The sequence below is a fragment of the Gymnogyps californianus genome, chromosome 18 (assembly GCF_018139145.2).
Source record: "Gymnogyps californianus isolate 813 chromosome 18, ASM1813914v2, whole genome shotgun sequence".
Lineage (NCBI taxonomy): Eukaryota > Metazoa > Chordata > Aves > Accipitriformes > Cathartidae > Gymnogyps > Gymnogyps californianus.
Window position 1 is genome coordinate 10,386,950 of NC_059488.1, and position 25,792 is coordinate 10,412,741.

General features: G+C 39.2%; 1 protein-coding gene across 1 annotated transcript in view; it reads left to right on the forward strand.

Annotated features, from left to right (window-relative positions):
* DAB2IP (DAB2 interacting protein) overlaps nt 1–25,792 on the forward strand; it is a 249,934-nt gene that overhangs the window by 51,272 nt on the left and 172,870 nt on the right. The gene's annotated exons all lie outside the window — the stretch shown is intronic.

The window sequence follows — 25,792 nt, forward strand, 5'->3', positions numbered from 1 at the left end:
GATTTGCAGTCAAATGGTGCATTCCACTTCAAGAAGACAAGATGTAGTTTGTGAGCCCATTAAATCCTGCTCACTAATGACCTGCTGGTGTAGACTCAGTCACTAGGGACAAAACTGTAGCCATTCCTTTAACCTCAAAACAACAGGCCTGACACCAACATGATTGATAGCCACCACTCTCTCCCATTACTGTTAGCACATACATAACTTTTTGATGTTACTGTTTTAAAACGTAGTTATGATTTTTTTTCTGAAGGTTATATTTCAATCAAACACTTCTATCTACCCAAGGCAAAATTAGCTAAAGGAGGACATGAAATATTGATGTTTTACAAAATCTTAGCCTTCCTTCCAGTGAGTCAGATTATTCAATTTACTGTTGTCTGTTCCAAGGAGAAATCTGCAAAGCATATTTCTAAGACTTTGTTTGCTGAAGGCTTCACTGTAACTTATTTTTGACAAATACCTGTTTTTTAGCTTTCTCTTTTGTGTTGGTATGTTAATTGTAACTGTATAGTAAGTGTTTAAGTTGCATGTACTTATATGTATTCTAAGAGAAATGTTTAGTACCTGTAAATAAGGGAACAGTGAATTTATGTAACTGATACTTGATCTAACCTAAACTTTTCATATTGAATCAATTTTAAATAAACAAGAGAAGATCTTACATCTAGTATGCTTTCTTACACTCAGGCCTTTTGAGCTAATGTTCTTGTACAGAAAAGAGCTGTTGCTCTCTGCAGTTTCACTAAAAAAAAAAAAAGATTAACAATTAGACGTCTTTTCACTTACTCATTTTTGTAGCAAAATGCCAGATCATCAAAAGCGACTCTTTTAATGAGAGAAAAACTTACTTTTCTGAAGCCTGAATCAGGAAAATTGTTGTAAGCCAAAGAAGAAATGCCTGAATCACACAGAGGTGCAACACCAGTACAGTCCATTGGCTGGTGGTCACTGAACTTGCTTAGAATATAGGATATATGGATTAAGGTCTCACTGTGCCTGGTGCAAGCCAAGTGTCTCTCTCATTTTATGTATGTTAAAAAACCTTGAAAGGTCAGGCATGTACCAGTACAAATGGGGTTTTCCAGTAATCATCACATTTCTGGGGATAGAAAAACTATTTCTCTTTCATTGCTGCTGATAATAATAATAAATGCTCACTTAGGTCTTTTTTGGTGGAATTATATTGTCAATCGTAGATTTCCCAACTGCCCTTTTTTAATCTGTCATTGGGCCAGACATCATGATTATAATGAAGTAGCACGAGGAATAAAATTCTGACCTTCGAACTCCAGAAGTGAAGATCAATTCCATTCCAGACATAGCAGAAGGTTTTTTAGCCATTGGCAGTAGTGACTGAGTATCAGCAATAACCGATAGTATATGGGACAGTGGAATCAGGGCTTTTTAATTCAGTGGTATGTACATATGCACACTCAAATCAAACACCAGCTGATCGTAAAAGTGTGTTTATTTTTTGCTCAGAGTAGACAGGCTTTTTATACTTCCCCTTCGTCAAACACAGTAGTTACTTGGTTCAGTGGTCTAACTGTGATACATGTTTTTGCATGGATAGAGTTTATTGTTTAGGGACTTAACACGCAACCCTTCTGTAGAAGGTTACTGCTAGATCCCTCAACAAAGCTCTCCACAACTTAGTACTGGTTAATATTTCCTTTTAATGTGATCCTGTGTAGCTGCAAAGCACTTTTTGTTTGCCTGCCTGTTGCTCATATGCTAGTATGATCATCAATACTGCAATGCTTAAATGTTTTTCTCTCTCTAATCTAGATTAGATTAGCTGGCTCTCCTGCCAGTTTAAATGTGTTGCTATTATCCTGTTCTTATATAGGGGAGCTGAATTAAAAGTGGCTTGCCCAGGGTCACACACAGGAAGCTTTTATCATTGTATTGTAGTTGCATTGGATCTTCTGTGTTCCTAGTTAGCTCTTTAGCCATTCCTCTTGCTCCACAGTCTTCCTCCTTGCCCATTTCCCTTTCTTTGCTCTTCTCTTCTTCCCTCCCTGCTCCCTCAAAAAAAAAAAAAAAAAAAAAAAAAAATTGCTGGAGGACATCTGTCATTTTGCTGTGGCAAGCGTTATCCACCTGACATGTCTATATGAATTTGGAAAATCTTAGTGCTTTTTTTTTTCAGCAGACCAGGGTATTTGTTTCCTTGAAGATGAAGAATTGTCATTTTCACTATAGGAAAGAGTACTTTCTTGCTAAAGTGGCAACGTTGACAATGCAACACTACTATTGTACATTTACAGCTTAATTTCAGGAATCCACATAGATTTCTTTTCTCTTCTCCACCACCACAACTCTCTTGCCTGACTTAGTTGCCAGACTTTCTCTGGCAGTTCAGTCTCACTTAATTCACAAAGAATGTGGCTCCCTCTGCCATACTTGGTGTCTGGTGTCTAAATCAGTAAATTTTTAGTGAACTTCAGCTTAAGACAAATCTGACCTGCCTAGAATATAGGTTTCCAGTTTGCAGACATGTACCAGAGTGATGAGGCACTACCATTAACATTTAAGTACTTTGCATGTATCTGTGCTAGCTATTTCTGTTGCCTTTTATATAATCTAATATTCCTTTGCCAAGGAGTAAAATGTAATAGGAACTATTTCTGTGTTCTTGGGAGTATTTTTGCTGGCTCTGAGCTCCTCTGAATAGATGCCGCCTCCTGCTATGAAGTCATCGCTTCTGGTGCTTGCCAGTAGACTATCAAAATTTTAAAAATCAAGATAAAATCAAGACAACAAAATCAAGATAAAAAATGGCTATCTTGCCTCCATTTAGGTCAGATGAAGCATAGAAGCCAGAGTTTTAAACAGAAGAGAAGCATTAATGGAGAGAGGACTTCAGAGAAACTGGGACAGTCTAGTGGCAAGCACATTAGACCAGAGAATTCCTGGTTTCTGTTTCAGACTATGTGAAACCATTTTGCAGAGCAGCTGTGGAAGTGATAATCAGCAAAAGTAGGTTTGATTTTGAATTTTGTCATGGAAATTTTGAAAGTCCTTCTTTCTCTCAAGGTATTTAAGCCCACATCTGCTCTTTTCTCACAGGAGACTGTGCTAACTACCTTGCTCTGGGGTGGATTGTCTTTAGTTCCCCTGACCCAGGATCCCTAACTTCTGCTGCTGTGAACAATATGTAGTGACTGGAACAGGGACTGAAAATGAACAGCTTCTCTCTCCTTCAGTCTTGGGAATTTGGTCTTGAAAAAATGTAGCCAAAGCTGTATGGCAATTATGTGAAGGACTTTTGAATGATCAAAATCAGATTTTCTACAGAATAAATTATTTCCCAAAGAAAATTCAGCTAATTTCATCTTTCTATGTCTTTTTCCTCCAAACTTGTCTTTTTAGATTGTATTTCTTTACAAAGTTACAGTGTCTTACTCTTTTGACTTTTATAGTGTCTAAAGCAATGCTATTCCTACTACCAGGATCAAAAAATAAAACATGTTTTGTACTGCTAAAAGAATATCAGACAATGGTGATATTTCTTTGACTTTATTAGTTTAGCATTTAATTCCTTAGAGTTAATGCTTTAAAATAGTTAACTGCTACATTTAAATCAAACTTGGTCAAAACTTGAGTGTTTTTGTATGGTTTTCTTGGTAATTTGCAAAAGTGTACATTGCATTGTACTGTAGGCTGAACATTAATTCCAAAACCTGTACTGTGCTACCTGCTGGCCTTCTGTACTTGCCTGGCTGCCATTTCTGTGGTTGGCATTTTGTGAAGTGGAAGGCTGCTGTCTAAACTCTAAACACTGTGTGGGTGTTGTGCCAAGAGTAACTGTAGAAGAATAACCACAAAACTATATTAGTGATCCTCTCAGCCATGAACTGAAGATTTACACCTCCTTTATACGGATTAGTTTAGGCTTCAGGGCCCTTCTTTCTGGGGTTCTCATTACTGGGGACTGTCACTTGGCAAACTGCTGTGATAGCTTTGCATCATATGCCTTCAGCAGGCTGAGGGTGACGCTGGAAGAGCCATGGGTACTTCAATAAAGGCCGTAGGTTAAACCTAAGTGCGCTGTAGAATATAAAGCTGTTACATTTTAAAGGTCTTATTTAAGGATGAGATTCCTTAATGTTTCAAATAATAAATATTTGTAGATATTATGTGTATAATATACACTGTATTAGAAATATATACCTATATACCAAATAATAAGGAAATCTAAAAGGAGTGGCCTACCATAATATTTCAAAATGTGTATTTCCAGTCTTTCTTGGTGAAGTTGCGTTCAGCATCCTTAGCTTCTGATCCTGACCTCAGCAGCTTCAAGGCAGGACAAGAACCTCCCTTGTTTCGAGATTGTAATTTTTAATTAAGTAGCACAGAATTGAAGGCAAAGAATATTGTCAGTTGAAATGAGTCTTGTACTTAACTTCATTCTGCAGTCACATGTCTAATAGAACTAAGATTAAATGCTTTATGGACAGCGTAGAAGAACTGAATCTCTGGAATAAAGTAAAGGTTTGAAAATAGGTGTCTTGAGAAGAGAAGTGTTTGAAGAGAGTAACATTTTAAATGTGCGTAATACCTTTCACTGAAAAAAGAGGATGTGGTTTAGATTAGGACAGTATGTTTTTCAAACTGCAGTATATGAAATGGCTGCTGGGTATGTCTGTAGTTTATAGATTTTCACAGAAGAATTTCCTGATACTATTAATTGCAGAAATGGTGATAATTATTAATAGGATTAAAAAGAAATGGAGAATACTGATAATATATGCAAGCTTGTGCTTTTAATACAGTTTGTGTGGGTGAATTCAGGGGGGGAGTAAGAGAGAACAAGTCTATTCTTAAAAAAGAAATTCTTACAGAAAGATTCATATCTTAGTACATATGATTTCCTCAATTTTCTCATAATTTTATCCACATGGCTTTATCTCTAAAAGCAAAGCCGCCCCCCCCCAGCCCCTACCCCCTCTTAGAGGAAGAACTGCTGGTATCAGAAGATGACTATCTGACTTCTTGATCTCAGGCATTTGGTGCATCTAAAAGTGAAATGGAGAATTTTTTTAAGCTCCCTCCAGCATTTTGTGGACAGCTGATCAGATTCCTGTCCAGCTCTCATTGCATTTGCTCTCATTCACACCCTGCTTTTATGTGCAGTGGAGTAGAACTGATTTTGTGGTAGTGTAAGCGGGAGGAGAATCAAGGCCTCTGTGTTCTTTATTTCATTGCAGTCCCATCTGCCTAGTAACTGCTCCAAGATGTTAACCTCAAATATAACAAAAAGGATAAATAAACTCGTAGAACACTAATGATCAAAACTGCCTCTATGAATACCACTCCTCAGTTGCACGGACATCAGGATCACCCAAAGCTCATTATAAAAGATGTGCAATTTCAGCTCCTTCCTCTGCTATTGCTAGGTTTACTGCCACTGAGGAACAGTCAGATGAGAATCACTCTCACACATACGTATAAATGCTGATGCCTGTCTCAGCAGTTACACCTCTCTGAAGAACCATTGTACAGCTGTTTTGTGCTAGATTTTTGGGTTTTGTTCTCTTCCCTCCTTGTGTTCAAAATACAAAAGGCAAAGAGTGGGGGAGGAATAAAGGAGCGCTGGGCTTTATTCAGTATTCAGTCTGGAGCGTAACTGTCCTATAAACCATCAACCTGGATAGTACTTTAAAAAGGCACTCTGTGTATGGTGTTCAGGAAGAGCCCTGTAAAGTGACCAGGCTTAGAAGTCGTCGTAAAATTGCAGGATTTAAGTGATTAAATTCTGATATGTATATACTGCATATTTGGGAAATAAGCCAGTTAAGTTCAATGAATTTACTTTTGTTTTTCATTTGACTTTAATCTTACCTCTTGAACCTGAACCCTTCCCTCTTCTTGTGTGTGTACATTGTAGGTACTGAATCATTTTTCGTAACAGGTTCTGAAATCCTTGGTTTGCATGCATTTCATTTACCTCCTCTTTGATAACAGGAATCATGGTCTTGATGGGAATTAATTACTGTGTCGACTGACCCTTGACACTGATTAAACTGCTAAACACAACACTGTCTAGAAAAACAAAACTGGTCAAACTGATGCCAATGTCTACAAAGTCATTAGTCTGGTTTTTTATATGCAGTACTAATTGTATTTTCTTAAAACCTGGAACATTCTTTCTCTGATGAAGGGAACCAGTGTCCCATCAGCTCTCTGGAAAGGTGTCACCATTTCATGTAGAATTATAAGAAAGGAGACTGAATCTCTTTAATTTACTATCCTTAACCAGTCTGACCAGGAAAGGGGTCATTAACAAGGGGAAGCAGAATTGTTCTCTCCTCTATGAAGTGCGTATTCATAGAAATTAAGTTCCTTGGTGAGCCAGCAATTTATGCTTGCATTTTCTCTGGTCTTTTTTACATTACAGTACTGTTCAACTAAATTAAGAAATTATCTCAGCTAATAATGTGCTCTGATTTCTTCAAAGGGAAAGAGTTTACGTACAAAGTCTGGTCATATTTGAGGAAGTACAGCACATGATTTTCCTTGACAAACTTCAGGGTGAAGACCTTATGTGTTGTGAACTTGCCAATGCTATAGAAATTTGTAAATTATCAAATTCCATACTCTCTACAGCGTAAATGTTTTTGAAAATATTGATGCTTTGTCAGTAAATCATTTCAGTTCAGTCTTGGTGCTCAGTATCACATTTCTTACAAATGGGTCCCACATCAAGAAATGTTCTTAAATATTTTAAGCTAATTATGTATGTACATATTTTGGTGTAGGATAGAGATTAAATATTAATCAAAACCCAACACAAACATATTCCCCATTGGATTATAATTAACTTCCTCCTACTGTAAAAAACTTGTATCCCAGTAGATGTAAGATATGGATATTCTGAAAACTCTATAAAGGGTTAAGTGTCCATCTCTTACAGATGCTTTGGATATGTTCTCTGGAGGCCTAGCCAAGGAACAGTGCTTTCATCTGTCCTGATTTCTAATGAATCAATCCCTAATTTTCAGCTAGTGAATGGGTAGATGCGCACCTGAAGATAAAAGATAATATTTTTTCTGTTTCTGGTCTTCCCATGTTTCAGGGAGCATTGGAAACTGTCAACCCTTCACTAGTTGTTTCTTCTTTTACTGCTTGAAAATGAAAATTTTCTTGGGAGATTTTATCTTGTCCTGTGAATTGCTTGGTGCATTTAGTATAGCTTCTGCTTGCCAGAGTTTTTACTAAGTAGAACTGGTTTCAATAAATCACTGTAGCTTTGGAAAGTCTGGAGTTCCAGTCATGGCAGTTCAGAAGAGGGAGGGGGAAACAGGAATACGAGAGCTTTGCCAGCTTGGTAAAGAGCAAAGGTAATTCTCAAAAGACGAGAAGAGTTTGAACAGGGTGGTCTGTGATAGGAGAAGATTGTGGATATCATTCTCTTACAGGTCGGATTAATATTTCATCTATAGAGGTGGAACAAAGTCTTATTATGGTTGAAAGTGGTAGAAAGTTAGTGGATTCAGCTTTGTCAAGCATCTCCCTCAATGTAACAATATGCAGTGTAACATTTTTCTAGCCATGGAGAAACAGTGATCTATCTGGAGTAAGTTAGTCCGGAGATACTGGAGCAAGTTGCTTACCATTTGTCTCAGATAAATGCAGTTGATCACTGCCTTGCTTTCCTGAGCAGTAAAATTCCCACCCCCAGATTTAAATCTCCCTTTGTCATTGATTCAGGCTAGTACACAGCACATTTATTTCATTCATAGATTTATTCCTGTAATTGCTTCAGATAAGCACTATCTGTTAAGGTTTGAAGTAGTGATCTCTTATTTTAATAAATCCTGTAGTATGAAACTGGCTTTAAACCCCTTGCTAGTGCTACTCCCTAGTGCACAGGGAGTGCCTTAAGATATATTCCTTTTAGATATTTATTTTTTTATGGTAAGTGGGCATCAGTGCTTCATGTTAAAATCAAGTTTGGCTTGAAACTTACTTTTGCTAATGGTAATCTGTGAAGTGTGATGACAAAATTGTTTTACAAACTGTCCTGTCCAGGGTAAGCTTGGAAATCTTTTTTCTTTTTTTTTTTTTAATTGCTACTTGCTATCGTAAGCCATACGATGCTTTTGATAACAGTCATCAAATTTTACAGCTATCACTATAATCTCACTGCTGTCAACCATCTGCATCACTCCTCATGTTCTATAGAAACTGAAGAGAAAACAAATACATAGTTAATTTTAGACAGCACATCACTCCTGTTAATGGAGTTTTGTGTGCCAAGTATCATCACTGTGTAATGTCTGTGCAAATAATCTCATGGAAACCAGAAAGAATCGACACACAAGTAGATTCCTTAATGGTTTAAAGCCCTTAGGGCTGTGTTACAGGTATCAAGGGTGGGCTGCAAAATGTTTGACTCGTACAAAAGTCTGGACACTCAGTGTTACAACCTCTGACTGGAAGATTTTCATTTCATGGAATCTGAACTTGACATCATCTGAACAAAGATGTCAAGTGAAGAGCCTACAAGTAGTTCTTGATTATACACCTAGTGAAGTGCTATGAACAGTAAAGAAAGTGCAAAGCACCCTCTGAACTGCAGGGAAGAGTGAAAAAATCTTACTTGATTGAAGAGAAACCTGGGCAAAAAAGGTGGAGAAGCACTACCCTGTACACTAGTTGGTCAGCATTTATATAAGCCTGTGATACTTTTGCTTTGATTCCAGAAAAGGCAAGACTATGCAAAGACAGATAGAGAAAAGCAATCACATAGATAACAGGGTAGTCTATGTCCCACAGCCTAGTCCCATCTATACGGTGTTTTGTTCTGTGGCTTTAGAGAAGTCATTTACTCCTCCTTACTTCTCATCATCCATCCGTAAATAAAAGTTGCCAGATGTCGCACCTAATACGGAATTTCCTGTACTTCACCTTCAAATCCTGTGATTTGTTTAAAAACATGTGGAATATTGCCTTTCTTGTGCTTCCCTTATACTTTAGTACAGAACCTGAGTTGAAATATGGAAAATCACCTCACAGCCAGCTACCCCCCTTGCTGTGCTCTCCTAACTTCTTTTGGCTACTTAGGAGTGCCCTCTGGGTAGTGCAAGCAGTGGTCAAAGAAGGTCCCATGTTGTTGGACAGGTGGAAATACAGCTTCTGAAGTTAAACATCTGTCAACTCTCTATAAAACAGGGTAACATACCTGATGTGCAAGATCTTCATTCACGAGAGTTAGTCAGCTCTTCTGCTTTTACTACCAGGTGTTATAGGAAGAACCACAAACTTAACAAATCATGATATTTTATAATTCTACTACCTGTTGCTTCCTAGGAATACCAAGTGCTCAGCAGGTACTGTCTGACATGAATAATGCACAGGAATTTGCCACTGATTGAAATATGCATTAGAGGTAGGCTAAAGCTAAATATTTTTTTAAATTGCCCCCCAAAGGACATAAAATGAAACCTGCATCTCATTGTGTTGTTTAACTTTTTATTTTATAAAAACCACAAAACAAAAGGTTTATTTTTAAGATAGAGTAATGGTAAAATGTAAGACAGAGGGACTGATTCAGAGATAGGGCTGTCATCTTGAGAGCAAAATTATGGCCGCTTCATTTGAGTGGTCAGGATTGGTGCTTAAGATGACATCTGTGTACAGCAGAGCCTTTCAGCATTATATTTAATCATTGTGGAGAGGTGAAAGGGGTCCTACAATAAAAATGATGTGTTTTAAATTTCCTGATCATAGTGCTTTAACCTTTATATGACTGACACGCAACAACAGATAAGTTAGATTTTAAAAGGAATGTTCACTGAAACCCTGTAGTTTTATATCTCCCTAATTTTTTTCTTCATAGGGAATCCATTTAAAAATACACAACAAACCCCTCTTCATCTTCTGAATGTTTCACTGATTAGCATAATTTGTAGCTAGTTCTTGTGAATGAGGTGATTGTACCCAGGTGATTGCAAAAAGGTCTGTGGATCTTAGCTTTATAAATATTATTCTGAATCTAACTTTGTTAAAGTAATTTATGTAACATGAGTGAGTGCTGTGCAGAGCTCTTCAAATGCGAAGACCACACACTGTGTAATCTTTGGAGCCAATCCTCATCTTGGCTTTGCTTTTCTTAGCAAAAAAATTAACTCCATGATTATAAAATTTAGCTAATACTTTACCTCTGCAATTGGAATCTTCTCACATGAGATTGTTCAACCCACGCTCTAAATCTTACCTTCATTATCTGTCATACTTTGCCTCAAAGAACTGGAAAACTGACTTTACAGTAGCTCAGCAGACCAAATATGTTCTTACATAGTGAGGTATTGCAGGAAAATACTGGTAGGTAGATAAAGCACCTTTCAGACTCTCTCTGACAATTAGAAAAAACATCCAAACCCTCCTCTGTGCATAATTGTTTTCATCCACAGCTGGCAAGGCACTCTAGAAAGTGAAAAAGAGTTATTCTCTTAACAGACAAAGCGGTAACTAAAGGTCAGCAAGATTAATGGACTTGCCCATGGCCATACAGCTTATTTGTCAAAGATCCAGGCAAGGTCTCAAGGCTCCCAGTCTTGTGCTCAGGCCTGTCATGAAGTCCAGGGCTGCGCAGTGCTAGTGCTGCCAGCGGCCAGGCTAGAAAATTAATTCTGCTGAGAAAGTCCTGGTCTCGGCATGCAGCTGTTTGGCTGCTGAATGGTTCTTGTGCTTGTTGGATTTGCCTCTTTCTCCCGTGTTTTCTTTCTACATGAATGCAGTGCTGCCAAAAGGGCTGGACGTTCGCCCAGGAGGTTTTAAATACTCTGGTCATGAATTGGTGGAAACCTTGTCAGTTGTGTTTGTACTTCTCTAAAGAAGTTTTGTGGCTTGCTCCTAGTCCCACTCATGACAAGGTTATTTTGAAAGAGGAGGAGATTGCAGGTAGCCTACTGTCAGAGCCCTGTCTCAGCTTGTCGGGGGAGTAACAAAAATGTGACATGATCTAAAATTTCCTAGAAACTTGGTGTGATTTCTTTATGTCTTGAAGCAAATTTCTGGAGAACTGCCAAAATGAAAACATGCATAGCTATCCTCTGTGCAAAAACTTGCATGTTCTATAAAGATGAGATTCAGGGAGAAGCTGGAATCCTTCTTACTGTAGAGAAGGGAAATAAAGATTTCCAGCTGTTAATAATAACAAGCCTAGGATTCTTCTTGTTCGAGCTGGAGCAGAATTGCCTGGAAGTCCCTGGAGAATTCCAGTCCAGCACTACACATTTGAAAGAGTTGGGTCCCAGTCTAGAATATTTCTGTTGCTTGACTGAATCTCCAAAACTGAACTATTTTTTATCATAATCGAGTCAGAGAAATGAAATCTATGGTGCTGTTGGCCATCAGTTTAAGTATTTTGATAGGAGTATCGTGACTAGAGTGTTTGCTGTAGTCTGCAGGTCATGAACACCCACTTTGCAATAGAAGAGACCTGGAAGAAACCTACGTGTGGTGCAGCTGACTTTAAAGAAATAACTAGCAATGGGTTTCAGGTTCCCTTATAGGTGAAAAAAAGGGGAAAAAAAGCCAGCATGGTGCACTGTCTGGGCACATTTTCAAGGCCTCTTTTATTTTGAGTAATTAATTCTGTGTTTTATTAGTAATGAAAGCAGGGGCTATTTTGTACAATGCTGGAGCAGTAAAGGGTGACTCAGCAGAAAGTTAAACTTTGATGTAGCATTACTTTTGCAATTTATCACCTGCCTGTAGTGCTTACTCAGTGTATAATACAAGTTTATTGGTATTTAGACCAATTATATTCTAAATTAACTTAATAATTACCTCTCAAAGACAGATAACTAAACAATGGATTGTTTTATAAATAACTGGAAAAATCTCTAGTGTGACATCTCTTCTTTGAGGCAGTCTAAATGCAAGCTGGTTTTTTGGTGATCTGTTTTGAATAAAGTGATTTTATTGATACATATATGCATTAGGGCTTGAGTGTGGTGTATCCAAATGCTTGCAGCCTTTTTACAGATTTGTAATAATTCCAGCTGGGTTTTTTTTTATTTGGTGGATGAAAAATCCATTCTATTTTGTCTTTGGTTAAGGAAACTTAAGATACTAGATTATATAACTGTACAGCTTTAAAATTGGTCACAATTATTGGTAGAAGAACTGGTAGAATTGGTAGAAATAACAGCTGTGTAACCTGCATACTCCTTAATGTATCTTCCTGAAGTTGCATTCAAGAAATTGTAGCAAAAGACACTGCTGGCCCGTTTCTCATACAGAAACATTTTCTAGCATGCACTGCATTTTTGTATTTTCCATCTTGGAATCCCAGTAACACTGAATTCCTGTTAGAGTGAATCAAAGAGCTATGCTGAGCTTGCCAGCATTGCTTCCTGGGAGCTCTCACAGGCACCTTAATCACTTGCATCATGTAACAGACCACTGGGAAGGATAGAATAGCACTCCTGTCACTTTATCACATTGTCTCATTTGAAAACCCAAAGCTTCTCTATTGTGTATTTTGTGTTTGTTAAATATATTGGTGCCCTGCTAGTTAGTTGTTCCTTGGTGAACCTTAGAAGCTACAGTTTTCCTTGATTTCTCTACAAGAACATTGAGGGCTACAATGTTGACTTCAACAAGCCACTCCTGGTAACCAGTCTTCAGCAGAGCAAGGTGGCGTCTACCAGCTGAACACAACAGACTAACCATAAACTCTCCAAACTATTGCTAAGCTTTTATTTTCTGAATCTTTTTTTCTGCTTCTACAGGTGTAGAAGCCACTTTAACCTGTGGTGTGTCTGCAGCTGGCCCCCAAGGGTGCAAACACAGCTCTAATTGATTATCTGAAATGCGCAGCTTTAAGGGTCCTGCAGTTACTGCTCAAGCTCTACTGAGTTACTGCACAGCTTTAGGCAGCAGAGTTTTACTGACTGCAGCAAATAAATTTGCTGTGCTTTATGGAGCACGGAGAAGCTTGTTTTCTGAATTTTAATCGTCTCAATAAATTGTGCTAAGACTGTGTTCTGTTAGACTCCAGGAAATTAATGAGAGCAATTCAAATATGGACATTATTGGGAAGGTGTGATGCTAACAGTACAGTTAGAAAAAAGTTTTAAAATTTGGCTGAGGCAATAATGAGGGTGATAAGGATTGTAGAGATACAGAGTGCAGCAACCCAGGAATCCCCTTTCAGTCTTGCTTTTTACCTACAGGGATTCTGTTGTCCCACTGGGGACTAACTGATGATGATTTTCAGGTTGCGCTTCACAGAGGTGAGGAAACATTTGTAATGGTGATCAAATAGCTCAGATATAGAGATTGTGAAAAGGACGTTTTCTTGTCAAACTGTAGTTCTGGATCATTTAAGACAAAAACAGGAATTACAGCCACTAAAGTTAGCACTTTCATCCTTAGAAAGCTTCTTTGCTGGATATGATGTGTACTTTAATATAGTAAGAAAAGTAATAAAGGAGAAAGATTGTATTTAATGGGGAGGTGCAGTAGGATGAATGGAGCATCCTCTGATACCAATAAATTAATCAGACCAGCAACATCAACAAAAATATTTTGATTCCGTGACTTGAGAGTTTGGTGTTAATGACTACAGCAATGAAGATTAGCAAATTTTACTTTTAGCCTCTTCTTGCCCCTGCACTAAGTGGAGGAATATTCATTCTTTTCATTGAGGAAGGGGTTATGCACCTTAGGGTCAGAGAGTGCATGCAGCGCATGGTTCTCAGCCTTTCTAAGGCTTGTCATTTGGATAGCTTTCAGATCTTTATTTGTAAGATCACAATGTTTTCAAAAAGATATGCCAGGTTGAAGCCTCTTCATTGCTGTATCTCAAAACATTATATTAGAAAGCTGTAATGATTGATGAGCATTTCTCATTGCAATTACAGATGAGGAACAGCAACCAACAAATCATGCCACACTGGTGTATGAATTACTGAGATGCTCTCTGTAGTCTGGCCAGCAAATCATTAAGTCAAGCAAAGATGAGCAAGGGGCTGCCTGGATGTTCTCACCTCAGCACAGCAGCTGAGTAAGCTGCTGTCTGTCTAAATCAATCCCCGTTCTGGGAATTGAAACAGTGGAGACCTGAGGCCTGTCCGTAGCCACGTAAAAGACACATTATGGCTGCAATTTAGGGGGCTATGCCTAAAGCAGTTCTTTGAATTCCTAAGCCTGTTCAGCTGAAAGGGAAGAAAATGGGGAGGCCATACTTAGCTCTGTAAAACTTTTCTCCTGACTTTTACTTCACTGGGGGATCTGGCCTGCAGTTCAGCCAATCGATGGGGAGTTTATGCATAGTGTATGTTGTAATGGGATTTTACAACACGGATCTTGGCAGATATATTTAATATCTGACAATTAAAATAGCTTGGCTGCCAAACACACTGAACATTGCCAGATTTTTATACGATCCTGTGAATTCGTGACCTAGATATTCATTGGAGGAGGGAATTCAAGAAGAGGAGGGAAGCATGAACCGAGTATGGAAGACTGGACTCCTCACTTCTTACCCATTTCCCTTATTTCTTCTGAGTAGTAAGAATCTAAAACATGCAAAATGGGGTTAATAAAATGATTTAGGATGATCATAAGGTCAGCTCACTCTTAAAGTTGTTCCAATTTCAGTCTTTATATAATTTACCTTATGCTTGGGGTACTGAATAATGAAAAATCTAAACAAACAGAGCACTAAGCCTCAATCCTACATGTAAATCTGTGCACATGTGCTGCAAACAAGATAGCACTCATGGACAGATTTGTTTGTGTTGCCATGTGAGCCAAATGCTATGTTTTTGCTTCTTTTAATTGTTCAGTCCTGAAAGAATTTACTGTGAAATCCCACCAGGCAGAGATAAGACTAAAAACCTTGTAATCTACAGCTGTACAGGAGGGTCAGTTTATGGCCTGAATGTGCTGGAGAATTTAGATGTGGAGAGAATCTTTCATAGTGAAATGGGATGAAAACCTGTATTATTTTAGTGCTTTGCAGCATGTAAACTATTTCTGTTTATGATGAACCTAAAGCTTGGAAAAACCAAATGACTAGATCTAATCCAGATTTGCTATTCTGATGAATTTTTTCATTCTCAAAGTAATTCAGGTTGTCAGATTAATTCAGTTCCAATATGGCAAGGGCAAGGCAAATTAATTAGCTTAAGCTCCATGAGTTCTGAGGGTTTTGTCTGTGTGTACTTTGCGTGAGGATATGCAGGGCACTGCCTTCAGATGATTAGCTGCTAATAGGGGACGGGTCCCTTTAGCTTGCCACCCGCCCTAATATCACTCCCAGCCAAGTGAGAAGATTGTCAGTGAAAATATTGAATGCTCTTCCAGCTGGGAACTGAAGACCACATTCCTAGTGCAGTTACAATTATTAAACAATTATGTATTCTCCTGAGACTACTCAGGAATCACAAGTAATGCTTTAAAAAAAATAGAATGTTTAGTTGTAGAAAAAATGGCCAGGACTAGTCTCATAAAAACAACCAGCCAATTTTTAAAAAATGTTGGGTTCCACAGTATCTGGAACTCTTACATGTCGTAACCTTGTTACCTATAAGATAGTTATGGTAAATGGGTTTTCTGCAAGGGAATCCCCTGACATTCTTACTTGGAAGATTACCTCTCTGCCGCTATTATGTACAGATTCTCCATCAGATTGAGAGTAAAGTCTCTCTCACCTCGTTTAAAAATATCACCAACCAAAGAGAAGACAACACTTAATTCGTTTTTTTCAAAAGGAAAGGAAAGTCATGTCTTGGGAAGAAGGGAAATCAAATAAAAAATTTAATGCTAGAGAAGAAAGGCAAGAAATGCAGTTGCCATGGAAACCAGAGCATAAGTAGAAACTTTCCAGCAAAGAGCAGAAACTAAAAATGAAAAACTGGAGTGGAGAGACTTGGCAGATAGCCAGCAGCTTCCACCACCTTCTTTTCTCCTGTTAACTTGGTGAGATTTTCTTAGTCATCTTTGCCACATTTTGGAAGCGCTCTGTGCATTCAGAGAGTAAAGCTGGGCCTGTGGGTCGGTGTACTTCACAAGGGTGAGTGAAGGACAACATTGCTTGAGATAAGGCAGGCTATGCCAAAAACCACGCTCTGTATGACTCAGCTTGGTGCCACTTCCACTGAAGAAGGGGAAAATTGTCTGGGAATGGGCATAAGGTCACAGTGGGTTTGGGAGATAACTTAGAGAGTGGAAGCTCGCTCTAATGGTCACAAAACACTGAGCAAGTCCTTCTTGATTCTTAGCTTGTTCAAACCAAGGCTCTCGGAGTGCATTGCAGCAATAAGCATAACTCTTGGCGAGCCTGAATACTTCTCTGATCCCTTTTTAGTAGGGAAAACAGATAGCCTAAAGTCTGCTCCAAGTGCTGCTGTGACTCAGACAAGGCCGGGGCACCGTTAAGTCAGATCTCTGGTCCTCTGCTCTCATCTCAGAGTCACACGCTACTCCTTGTCCAAGGTCTACCTTGGGCACAGGACGTGTTTCATACTGGGTTATTAGTTGCACCTGATGTATTTCTGAAAGCAGAGGCATATTTCAGCCATTCAATTCTATCTAGGACTCTGGGATTGTTTGTTGCTGTCACGTTTAAGTCAGTTGTATGCAGTAAAGTAATATAGTCATTGGATTAGCAATTATTAAGTCCACATATACTTTTTAGCATGCCAAAAAGCAGGTTGGGAAAGCTGGGAAAGTTACCAAGCAGTGCTGTAAAACCTTTGTTATGGCCAGGAACTGATTCTGGTGAAAGATTTTGAGCGTACCTAGGAGTGTGTGTTGTTACAGATGGAAGTAATGAAAGCTACAGTGTTTAGATTTCATTTAGTCATATTCTTGAAATTAAGCACGCGTGTAAGAGTTTTGCTAATTTGACGTCAGACTGCTCAGCATCTTATATAACTGACTCCTTTTTCATGAACAAAATAGAAAATGCAGTGCAAGCCAAAAAAAACCAGCTTTACCTCTTTGTACGTGACGTCTGGACAATCTTACCTCAATACAGCACCATGAGTTATGAACCTGCCTGTCTCTCAGTTTATCACTAACAGCAATCACAATAAGGCCTACACATATTTAAATCTGCTGTTTTGCCAGTGACTTTACTGCTGAACTGTACTGTACCTGTCTATTTCTTTGCCATGCATATGTCTCATTTAAATATTATTCCAAAACAGAAGGGTTTGTGGTTTTTTTTTTTTAAGTTGGGAGTGTTGAGGCCCTAACTCACTTGGATACTTCACTGGGGTTTCCAACCAAGTAAAACGGATGTAATTCTTTTTTAATGTTCTTTAGCATCTGTGCATGAAAATGACTGTACACAGCAATTGCAGAGTATGACCTTGGATTTATTTTCCTAGGCTATTTTTAATGCCAAAGGCAAAGTTTATTCAGCTAAAACACAAGTATGAGAGGCCTGGCCATGGTGTTTCAGTTCCTGGTTTCTAGGGGGGTGGGGGGGGAGGAGAAAAAAAATGTTCTCTAAGCTCCGCAAAAAGGATTTGTTAAGAGGAAAACAGATCTTGGGAGGAAACATAACCACATACATATTTGGTTAATGTGGGTTCTGGGGACTGATTTCCATGGCAAGGGCGGTTTTTGTCCGGGTAAAAAAACACGCGTCCCGAAGCAGGAGAGCCTGGGGCGAGCTGCGATTTCAGCGGAGCCGGCGCCCTCCTGCCTGCGGGGGGCAGCAGAGCCGTGCGGAGCGCCGCCGCCCCGGGCCGGCCCGGCCCCGGCCCCGGCCCCGGCCCGGCCCCGGCCCCGGCCCTCCCTCGCCTCGGCCCCGGCCCCGGCCCCGGCCCTGCCTCAGCCCCGGTCCCGGTCCCGGTCCCGGCCCTGGCCCTGCCCTGGCCCCGCCTCGGCCCGGGCCCCTGGGCAGCCACGCCGCTGCCTTCCCTTGCCTGCACCAGGTGCTTCCGATGGGGAGACAAGCAAACACCGCGGAGAGCTTCTTAGAGGAAAACAGGAATGTTCATTTGCTGGGTTAGAGGCACGGTAGTAACGACGGGAATTCACCTGGAAGGACAGCCTTGACCAGATTAAAGATCGTGCGTTAGACACTTCTCAGGGGTGTTGCCTTGTCGTGAAAGAATCTGGTGTGATAGAGAATACTTCCCTCTCAGATGTATTTGAATGCAGGTCTATCTTCAGAACATAACAGTATTCCATTAGACTTAAAAGTGCTGACATGGCACTCTGTTTCTGGCATTTTCAGCTGAAAAGGCTTCCTCACTTCTTCCGTGTTCTTCTGTGCTCGGTGTATACAACAAATATTTTTCCTGTGTGCTCAGGCTGAGACCATTGAAGTTGTCTTTGTTTATATGGCTTAATTTGAAACTATCTAATTTCTGTTGGAGTAGTCCAAGTATTGATGGACTCTGAGGGCTTATTTGTTACTTAGGATTGCTCAGAAAAGTTGAGACAAATTGAATAGAAGTGTACATTTAATGTATGCAAAGTAAAGCATAGACACCGTTGGCAAAAGCTTCACAATACCCTGTATTATGTTGATTTATACACAACTACGTGTGTTATGGTATGAAGTTTATGAGAGACATGACCTAACAAAAGAGCACTCGAGTTGCTGCCAAGATTGGATTCCAGATGACTCTGACTGTAACAAGATGCCTTCCGTGTAGTCTTGTTTAGATGTAGATCTGGAGGAAATCTGTACCTCTGACCCTAATGAGTTCTGTTAGGAGCAAAAGTGCCTTTATGTAATGAGCTAAACAGGACCCTCCAAAATCCCTTCAATTCAGGGAGTTCTGGAGTCTGTTGCGTTTAGCCTAACACAGTAAGCGTGGGGTTCCTGATCTATGTGAGACTCTCTGAAGAAAGGAGAATCTGGCCTTTTCCAAGGCTGATTACTAACTGTCTCTCAACTGCCAAGACAAATACAATGTCTGTAAATGTTCTCTACCCCGCTTAGGATCATAGGGTTTTGCATTTTAGCCTTGGCCAGCAAGAATCCCCTAATACTGGTGAGCCTGGATGCTCAACAGCTTTCTCAACATGGTATAAAGCACGCTAGCTTAGCCTAGGCATCAGGTCTGCCAGATGACTTAGTTTTGGGGATCAGTGCTGCCCAAGCTGTGGTAATGGTGGTATAATCTGTTCCAGAGGTTTTCAAAGCTCAGAGTTTCAGAAACAGTAAGGGGTATTTTTCAGCTAATGTCCTGCCCTGAGAGGTCCTGCTATCACAATATTAACCTCAAGATCTTCCTCAAACATATCTTTTATTGGGGTTTGGAACTGAATTTCAGAATGCAAAATGTGCTCTTCCCAGATTCTTCCCTGATCTCCTGCCCTACACCTTCCATTAGCAGTTCTGTGTACACTGCTCTGCCTTGTCATCCTATCAACCTTAACAGTCTTTAAATAGTTTATAGGCTCAGGGTGATGATTACCATATTGTTCCTCCTCCCTCTGCAAGCTGTTCATGGAAGAAAAGATGAGAATGCATTGGAAATTACTTGCTCATACATAGTTCATAGTCCAATTTTTAAATCATCTCCTGCTTGTATCATTTGCCAAGTCCATCAGACCGATAACCTGCCCAGTTACCTGTCTTGTCCACCTCTTAGTGAGCAGCCTACATCACGAAAGTTGCCCTTACAATTTCAGAGAGATCTATCTATCCCCTCCTGACAGTAGGCATCAAAAATACAGTAGTATCAATGCTGCAAATGGGCTCCACATAGGAAGATCAGTGTCCCTACTAAATTGTTATGTTGCTATTTTTTCTCATCAAGGGGAATTCCCTTCATCCCCTTTCAGAAGAGCCTGTTAAACTCAGCCAGTACCAAACTCCCAACAAATATCCTTTAATAGTTTCAGATTTCAGCTCCGTGGCCTCTGACTGTATGTTCCTTTAACATGTTCACAACTCCTCTGGGAGAACTAAGCCAGGAATAACCAACACTTTCTCAAGCCAGGCCTCCTGCTTTAAGGCGCTCTGTGTTTCTTTTCCTGCCATATACGTACTTGCTCATCTCCACAGCTCACGCTTCCCTATGCTTTTGCATTGTCCATACTGAAATTAGGTGTTACCAGGCGTCTGAGAGGAGAGTGCTGCATCCCCTGCTTTCGATTTTGCTGGCTGAAGGAGGACAAAGGACTCTTAACATTTCTCTGCAGTCGCCTCTTGGCTTGGCATACTGTTCATTTCAATAATAAAGTGTTTCCTTTCATTCTCAAACAGTCAGGCCCCTGCCAGAGCCATAATTGTTCACAGATGACTCATTCTGGCTGCAGGATCAAAACGAGGGAAAAGTGCTGTTTGCACAGTCTTTGAAACGTACAAGATAGGAAGAGATGTTCACGCTTGATATTTGTACCATATGTTGTTTCTAAATTTTATTATAAAGCCTTTACATTTCAAAAGAGATTCTAGTCTTGTCCTGGGGATGATTTAGAAAGAAAAAGATAAGTAGAGTTTTGAGTTAGACTGAGATCAGCAAAGACTGACGACGTAGTTTCAGCTGTGAAGCAGCAGCCTGCAGGGGCTGGGTGGGAGGCTGCGCCACGGTGGACAGTCTAACGGGTCTCTGCTGTGATATATATATCTCTCTATGCATTGCTTAGGTGCTGCAGACTCAGTTGTGATTTTTATCAAAATCACATTGAACTTTTCAGTCTTTGTAGAATTTGTTTTGAAATCTTGTATTTTGAGTTGTAGCAGGTGTTTGCATTTTCTTCTCTGTAATGAAAACCTAGTGAATGTATGTGGAGTGCTTCTAAGGAACAATCACAAGTATTGATCAGTTCTTTGCTCTGTTTGGGTGTTAGCTCTCTTTTTAGAGAGTTACGTGTTTACTTCAGAAGTACCTGTTGTGAGGTTAAGCACAGAGGTCAACAACAAAGTTCTTTTTTAGGGTGGAGAATAAGGAAATGGTGTGATGATTCCTGCATTGCTGTTCATGAGCAAGTATGTGCTCTGTCAATTAGGAGCTATTATTTGAGTCTCCTAGGAAGAGTGGTTTGAGTCCACTCAACTATTTTAAATAAAACACCAAACAGGCATCAGAAAACTTTGCCTTCTTTGCATTAGTGTATCATTTTGACTAATGAATTGTACAAACCCTGCAAACCAGATCATCCAAGACGGCTGCCACATGGATGTACTAGAACCATGAAGGCAAGCTGTCATTGGATAGCCCTTTGTGGGTGCTCGAAGGAAAGAGTTAGACTTGTTAACCCAGTAAAAGAGAGTATATTGGAAGAATAAAGGATATAAATTCAGCAGGAAGAGTTTTTGCTGTAGCTTTTTCCCTCTAAAAATATAATGGGCCTATTAGCAGAATGGGTATATATAGACTAGATAGTTACTCTTGTGAGTGGAACATCTGTATGAATAACTAGGAAGATAAGCAGAAAAAATTCTATTTGAACTGATACTGCAATAGAAGGGCATTATGTCATCATTTGGCAGGAATAACTGTGTGCCTTGCTAGATGTTTTCTAACATTTTTATTTGGAGTGTCATTTATCAGATTATCAACCAGTTCTCTGCACAGGGCTTGTGAGGTCATTGAGGTAAAGACCTAGCGGTGTGATAACTTGCAGGGGTGGATTGTGACTCGGTAGGGCCTGGGGACTGGAGATGTTAGTTGTTTTCACTGAGGTTCCACACTTAAAAACATCCCATCCCTGGTCTTGCTTTTAGATTGTTTTTCACATTTCTATTATTTTAAGGAAGGTCTTCGCTTTTTGCAATCAGCTGAACTTGGACAATAACTTCTGTCAGTCCAGCACTGTGTTGTTGTGCCAGAAGGAAGAACGTAAATTAAAATAAACCACCCTCACAATGATATTTAAAAATTGATTGCAGGATTTCCAGTTGGTTTTGTAAACCGCTCTTTAAACCCAATACCTACATTTTTGGTTTTTTAACTTGTTAACAGACTATTCTTTTAAAATAGATGGTGTTTTCTGTGATACACTGTCATGTAAGCCTGATAAGGAAGATGGCTAAAGAACATACTTGCCAAAATATTCCTTGGAAGAGTAATCTGATGCCAAAAAGCAAGTAAAACAAGCAACTATATTTGTAGTGTAGTTTGCAAATTATGTGGCAAGGAAAGGAAGAAAATAATCTGTCACATGAAAAATGAAGTTTGGATTGTGTGTATATAAATCAGTGATTTGTTATAAGCGCGTAAGATCATTATCAGGCATTTAAACATGAATTGGAAGTGTCTAATCTATTAATTAATCAGGAACTAAGTTTTACATAGCATGTGTAATCAAGTTAATCTTTCATTTCACTTGTCAACATAGATGCTGCTTTCAGTGTGATGTTATCATGAGATTAAACACCCCAAGTGTTGATTCATACTGCTGTGTAAATCTCATGTGTCCTTATATTGCACTTTGGAACCAGCAGCGCATCAGGAGATGAGCATAAAAGTGTCTACTTCCCTTGGAGCAAACGGGATTCCTCAGATTAGGTAAATGTTGTTTGTGCACAAAGTGAGTTACTAGGCTACTCGAACACCTGTAAAACCCTTTTCTTCTCCCCACCTTGAGTTAAAACAGATTAGACTTCCATGCAAGCAAGGATAGTGATGCCCTCCAGCAACTTTCAGAAAGGTTGGGCTTTTTTTTCTGACCTTTTAGCACACCACATTGGAAAGCCATTGTATTAGAACACACAATAAATAGCTGAAACTTCTGCTAATAATAACTAATAAATTTGGCATAGGAAGCCAGTGATGCCAAACTTTCATCAACTTGTTCCCTGCAGCAACACAACAGCAAGTTTACTACTGAAATACAAAGTAAAAATATTTTTAGGAGTTAATTTATTTTGTTATATGAATATTTTGATCAAGGTTAATGCAGAATACGTAGTTTATTACAATAATTCATTATTACATCTAATAACTAGATTCCTAACCTAAAGGTGATGATTTTTTTTTTTAATTTAAATTTGCAGATAGGAAAGTAAAGATGAGCATCTAATTCATGTCTGCATAGGTAGGGAGCAGCATGTGAATGCATTATTTGTATTAACATTGATAACTAGTAATAATAACTGAATACCAGAGTTCCACATGCAAGCTGTTCCTTAGACGTTAGACTTCCCTCTATTTCTGAAATTCTGTTCTTTCTTCCTCAATGGCACAGAGTAGTCTGCTAGCTCCTACTTTCTGCAAGACTTGACTGGCAGTACTTATCTTTGATGGTTTGTCTTCTGCATTACCTATTGCAATGTTTAAGTCGTCTTTGATCATAAAAACTCATCATCTAGGCTCCCTTTCCCACAAAAGGTTAGACCAGATGATCTTTCGAGGTCCCTTCCACCCTGGGCTATTCTGTGATTCTATTCTATGATTCCTGTACCAAACAAGCTGCATGTCTCTGCTGTTTACCGTGAATAATAGAGACTGCATCTGGTCGGGATGGATAGATGTCTTCAGAAAGACGAAATGACCGGAGCCAAATTTGGAAGGTGCAAACTTCAGGATGCTGTGGTTGGTTTGATCTCTGGGAAGTGTGGAGCCATGCGCCTTTAAGCTGTCTGGGAGCCTTGCTGTCTTCCACAAGTTTTACTTCAAAGCTGTCTTAGAAAACATTGACTTTTCAGTCAGTTATCCTCCAACCATCTTTTTAATCTTACCCATTGAGCACATATCGAGTCCTCATCACTCTCAGGAAATCTTACACACCTGCACAACAGGGAAGAATTGGAGAGAAGGCAGCTCACAGAGCAAACATGCTTCTGGAAAGCAAGATAGATGAGCTGTTAAAAAGGTGGTTAAAAAAACCAAGAGAAGGACATTTTATTTTTTAAATAAAGTAAACAACAGCTTTCCTATGCTGTGATGTTTTTGTAATGTGTTTCATTTTTTCGCCTCAAATTTTCAATGTGAGATTTGCAGGATCTTTTAGTTTAGTTTTTCACAGTAAATAAGCCAGTTTTCCCATTTTTACTATACTAGAAAAGTGGTAGGGACTAATGTAAAAGTGCTTTTATTTCCAACTGAAACAATAATAAAAAAAAATTTCACAAGCCAATTTTTTTCTGAATATTTCATGTGAACAAAAAGGTTATTTTTAAAATAATTATAATAGTAAAAAAAATGCGTAAGGAGAAAAATTGCACTACTGTGTGGTAAATGTCATGGTTAATATTAGCACAAATCTGGGAAAAAATTCCCGTCATTGTGTATTATTGTAAACAAAAAATTTCCAAACAGTTGTCTTACAAGACTGAAGTGAATCAGCTCTGAGCACGCCAGACAACTTTCTCCATTCTCCTGTTGACAAAAATCTCTTGAGTCTCGAGCGCTAGTGGCACACGGTGCGTTTGGTGCCTATCGCATAGCTCCTCCTGCGCTGAGTGGGAACTAGTGCCAGTGTCGTCTGTCAGAGGGAATTCTTTATGGCGGGATCCTTCTGCTAAAAGGAAATGTGTTTGTTTTAGTCTGGCTGGTGAGGTGACCCCTGTAAATAGCAGTGTTAGCTCAACTGTACTCAGGGAACGAGTAAAGGAGTTTCAATGAATACATTCAAGCTGGCTGTAAGTTGAGTTCACAGAAAGCCCCATGGGTCAGCTTACAAAGGTCAGAGCGGAGAACTGCTTTAATTTTGTCTTGGAGAAGGAAATGGGAGATCTTTGGAAACGCAGAGCTGAAGTTACTCCGTTAATCACTCAATGAATCATTGTTAACATTTTATTTTAGTAATAAGGTTTTTTGTAAAGAATAATCGGGCTTAAACAAATATTTCCTCCCAGCAGCTACTCATGGAAGACGCATGGTGCTAGGAAGTTTTGTACAGTTCCCTTTATGTATAAGGAGCTTTGTTTGATGTATTTGTGTTTTGTACGAGATTTTTCTTTTTGGTATGGGAATTTTTGCTATACAATGGAGACTTCACACTCATGGGTTTTTTCCTCCTGGGTTGTGGAAAGCAGCAGGCTGTTTTGAGGCACAGGATGTTTGATTCTGGTAAAAGTTTCTTTTTCAGTTTGTGTTGGACTCCATTACATTGTGCTTAATTACTTCATTAGGTTATGGAAATCATAGCACAAATCTTAAGATCGATTTTAACTTTCTAAATTGTCTAAGCATCATTACCAGTCAGGTCATAAACCAAGTTATCTGAGTATTCTTTATCGTTAGGAATACATGTCAATAAATTTAGAGTAAGTTAACTGATTTTATTTTGGTCTTCCCCAGCTAGTTGAAAGCTGATTTGAAAAAGTTTATGTTCTTTAGCTCTATTGTTCTACTGGGAAGTAGTCAGGAAACATGTTCTGCTTTGAGGTCAGTCTGTGTGTTTCTTCCCTGTTCTCTTGCAGTACAGAGTTCGTTGCGTGGCACAGGAAACGTCTCTGATCCGGTTCTCAGACACACTGACTCTCCTTGGTGTTACTGTAACCTGCCCAGGGACTGGGCAACCCTTCCTATGTGAATCACCTTGTGTGTTTTTCACAAAGCACTACTCGGCCTTCCAGCATAATGAATAACATGTTTGTCGACCTCCCGTTTGCCTGTTCCACACAGATTTAGAGCCGGTATGTCGTACTGAATTCCCGCTGTCAAGAAGGTGCCTCCTGTATGCAGAAATCAAATGTGGTCCAAAACTCAGCTTATTGATAGACTTGTTGGGAATTAAAGGTAGAATTCCTAGGCTCTATTTTTATTTCTCTTGCTTCCTTTTTTGTGTGTGATATTTGACAAACTCTTTTATTCACATTTTTAAAATATATTGTGACTAGTTCTTAAAATCAGGACATTATTTATTAGAAGCAAATAACTGACTTTCCTGCTTA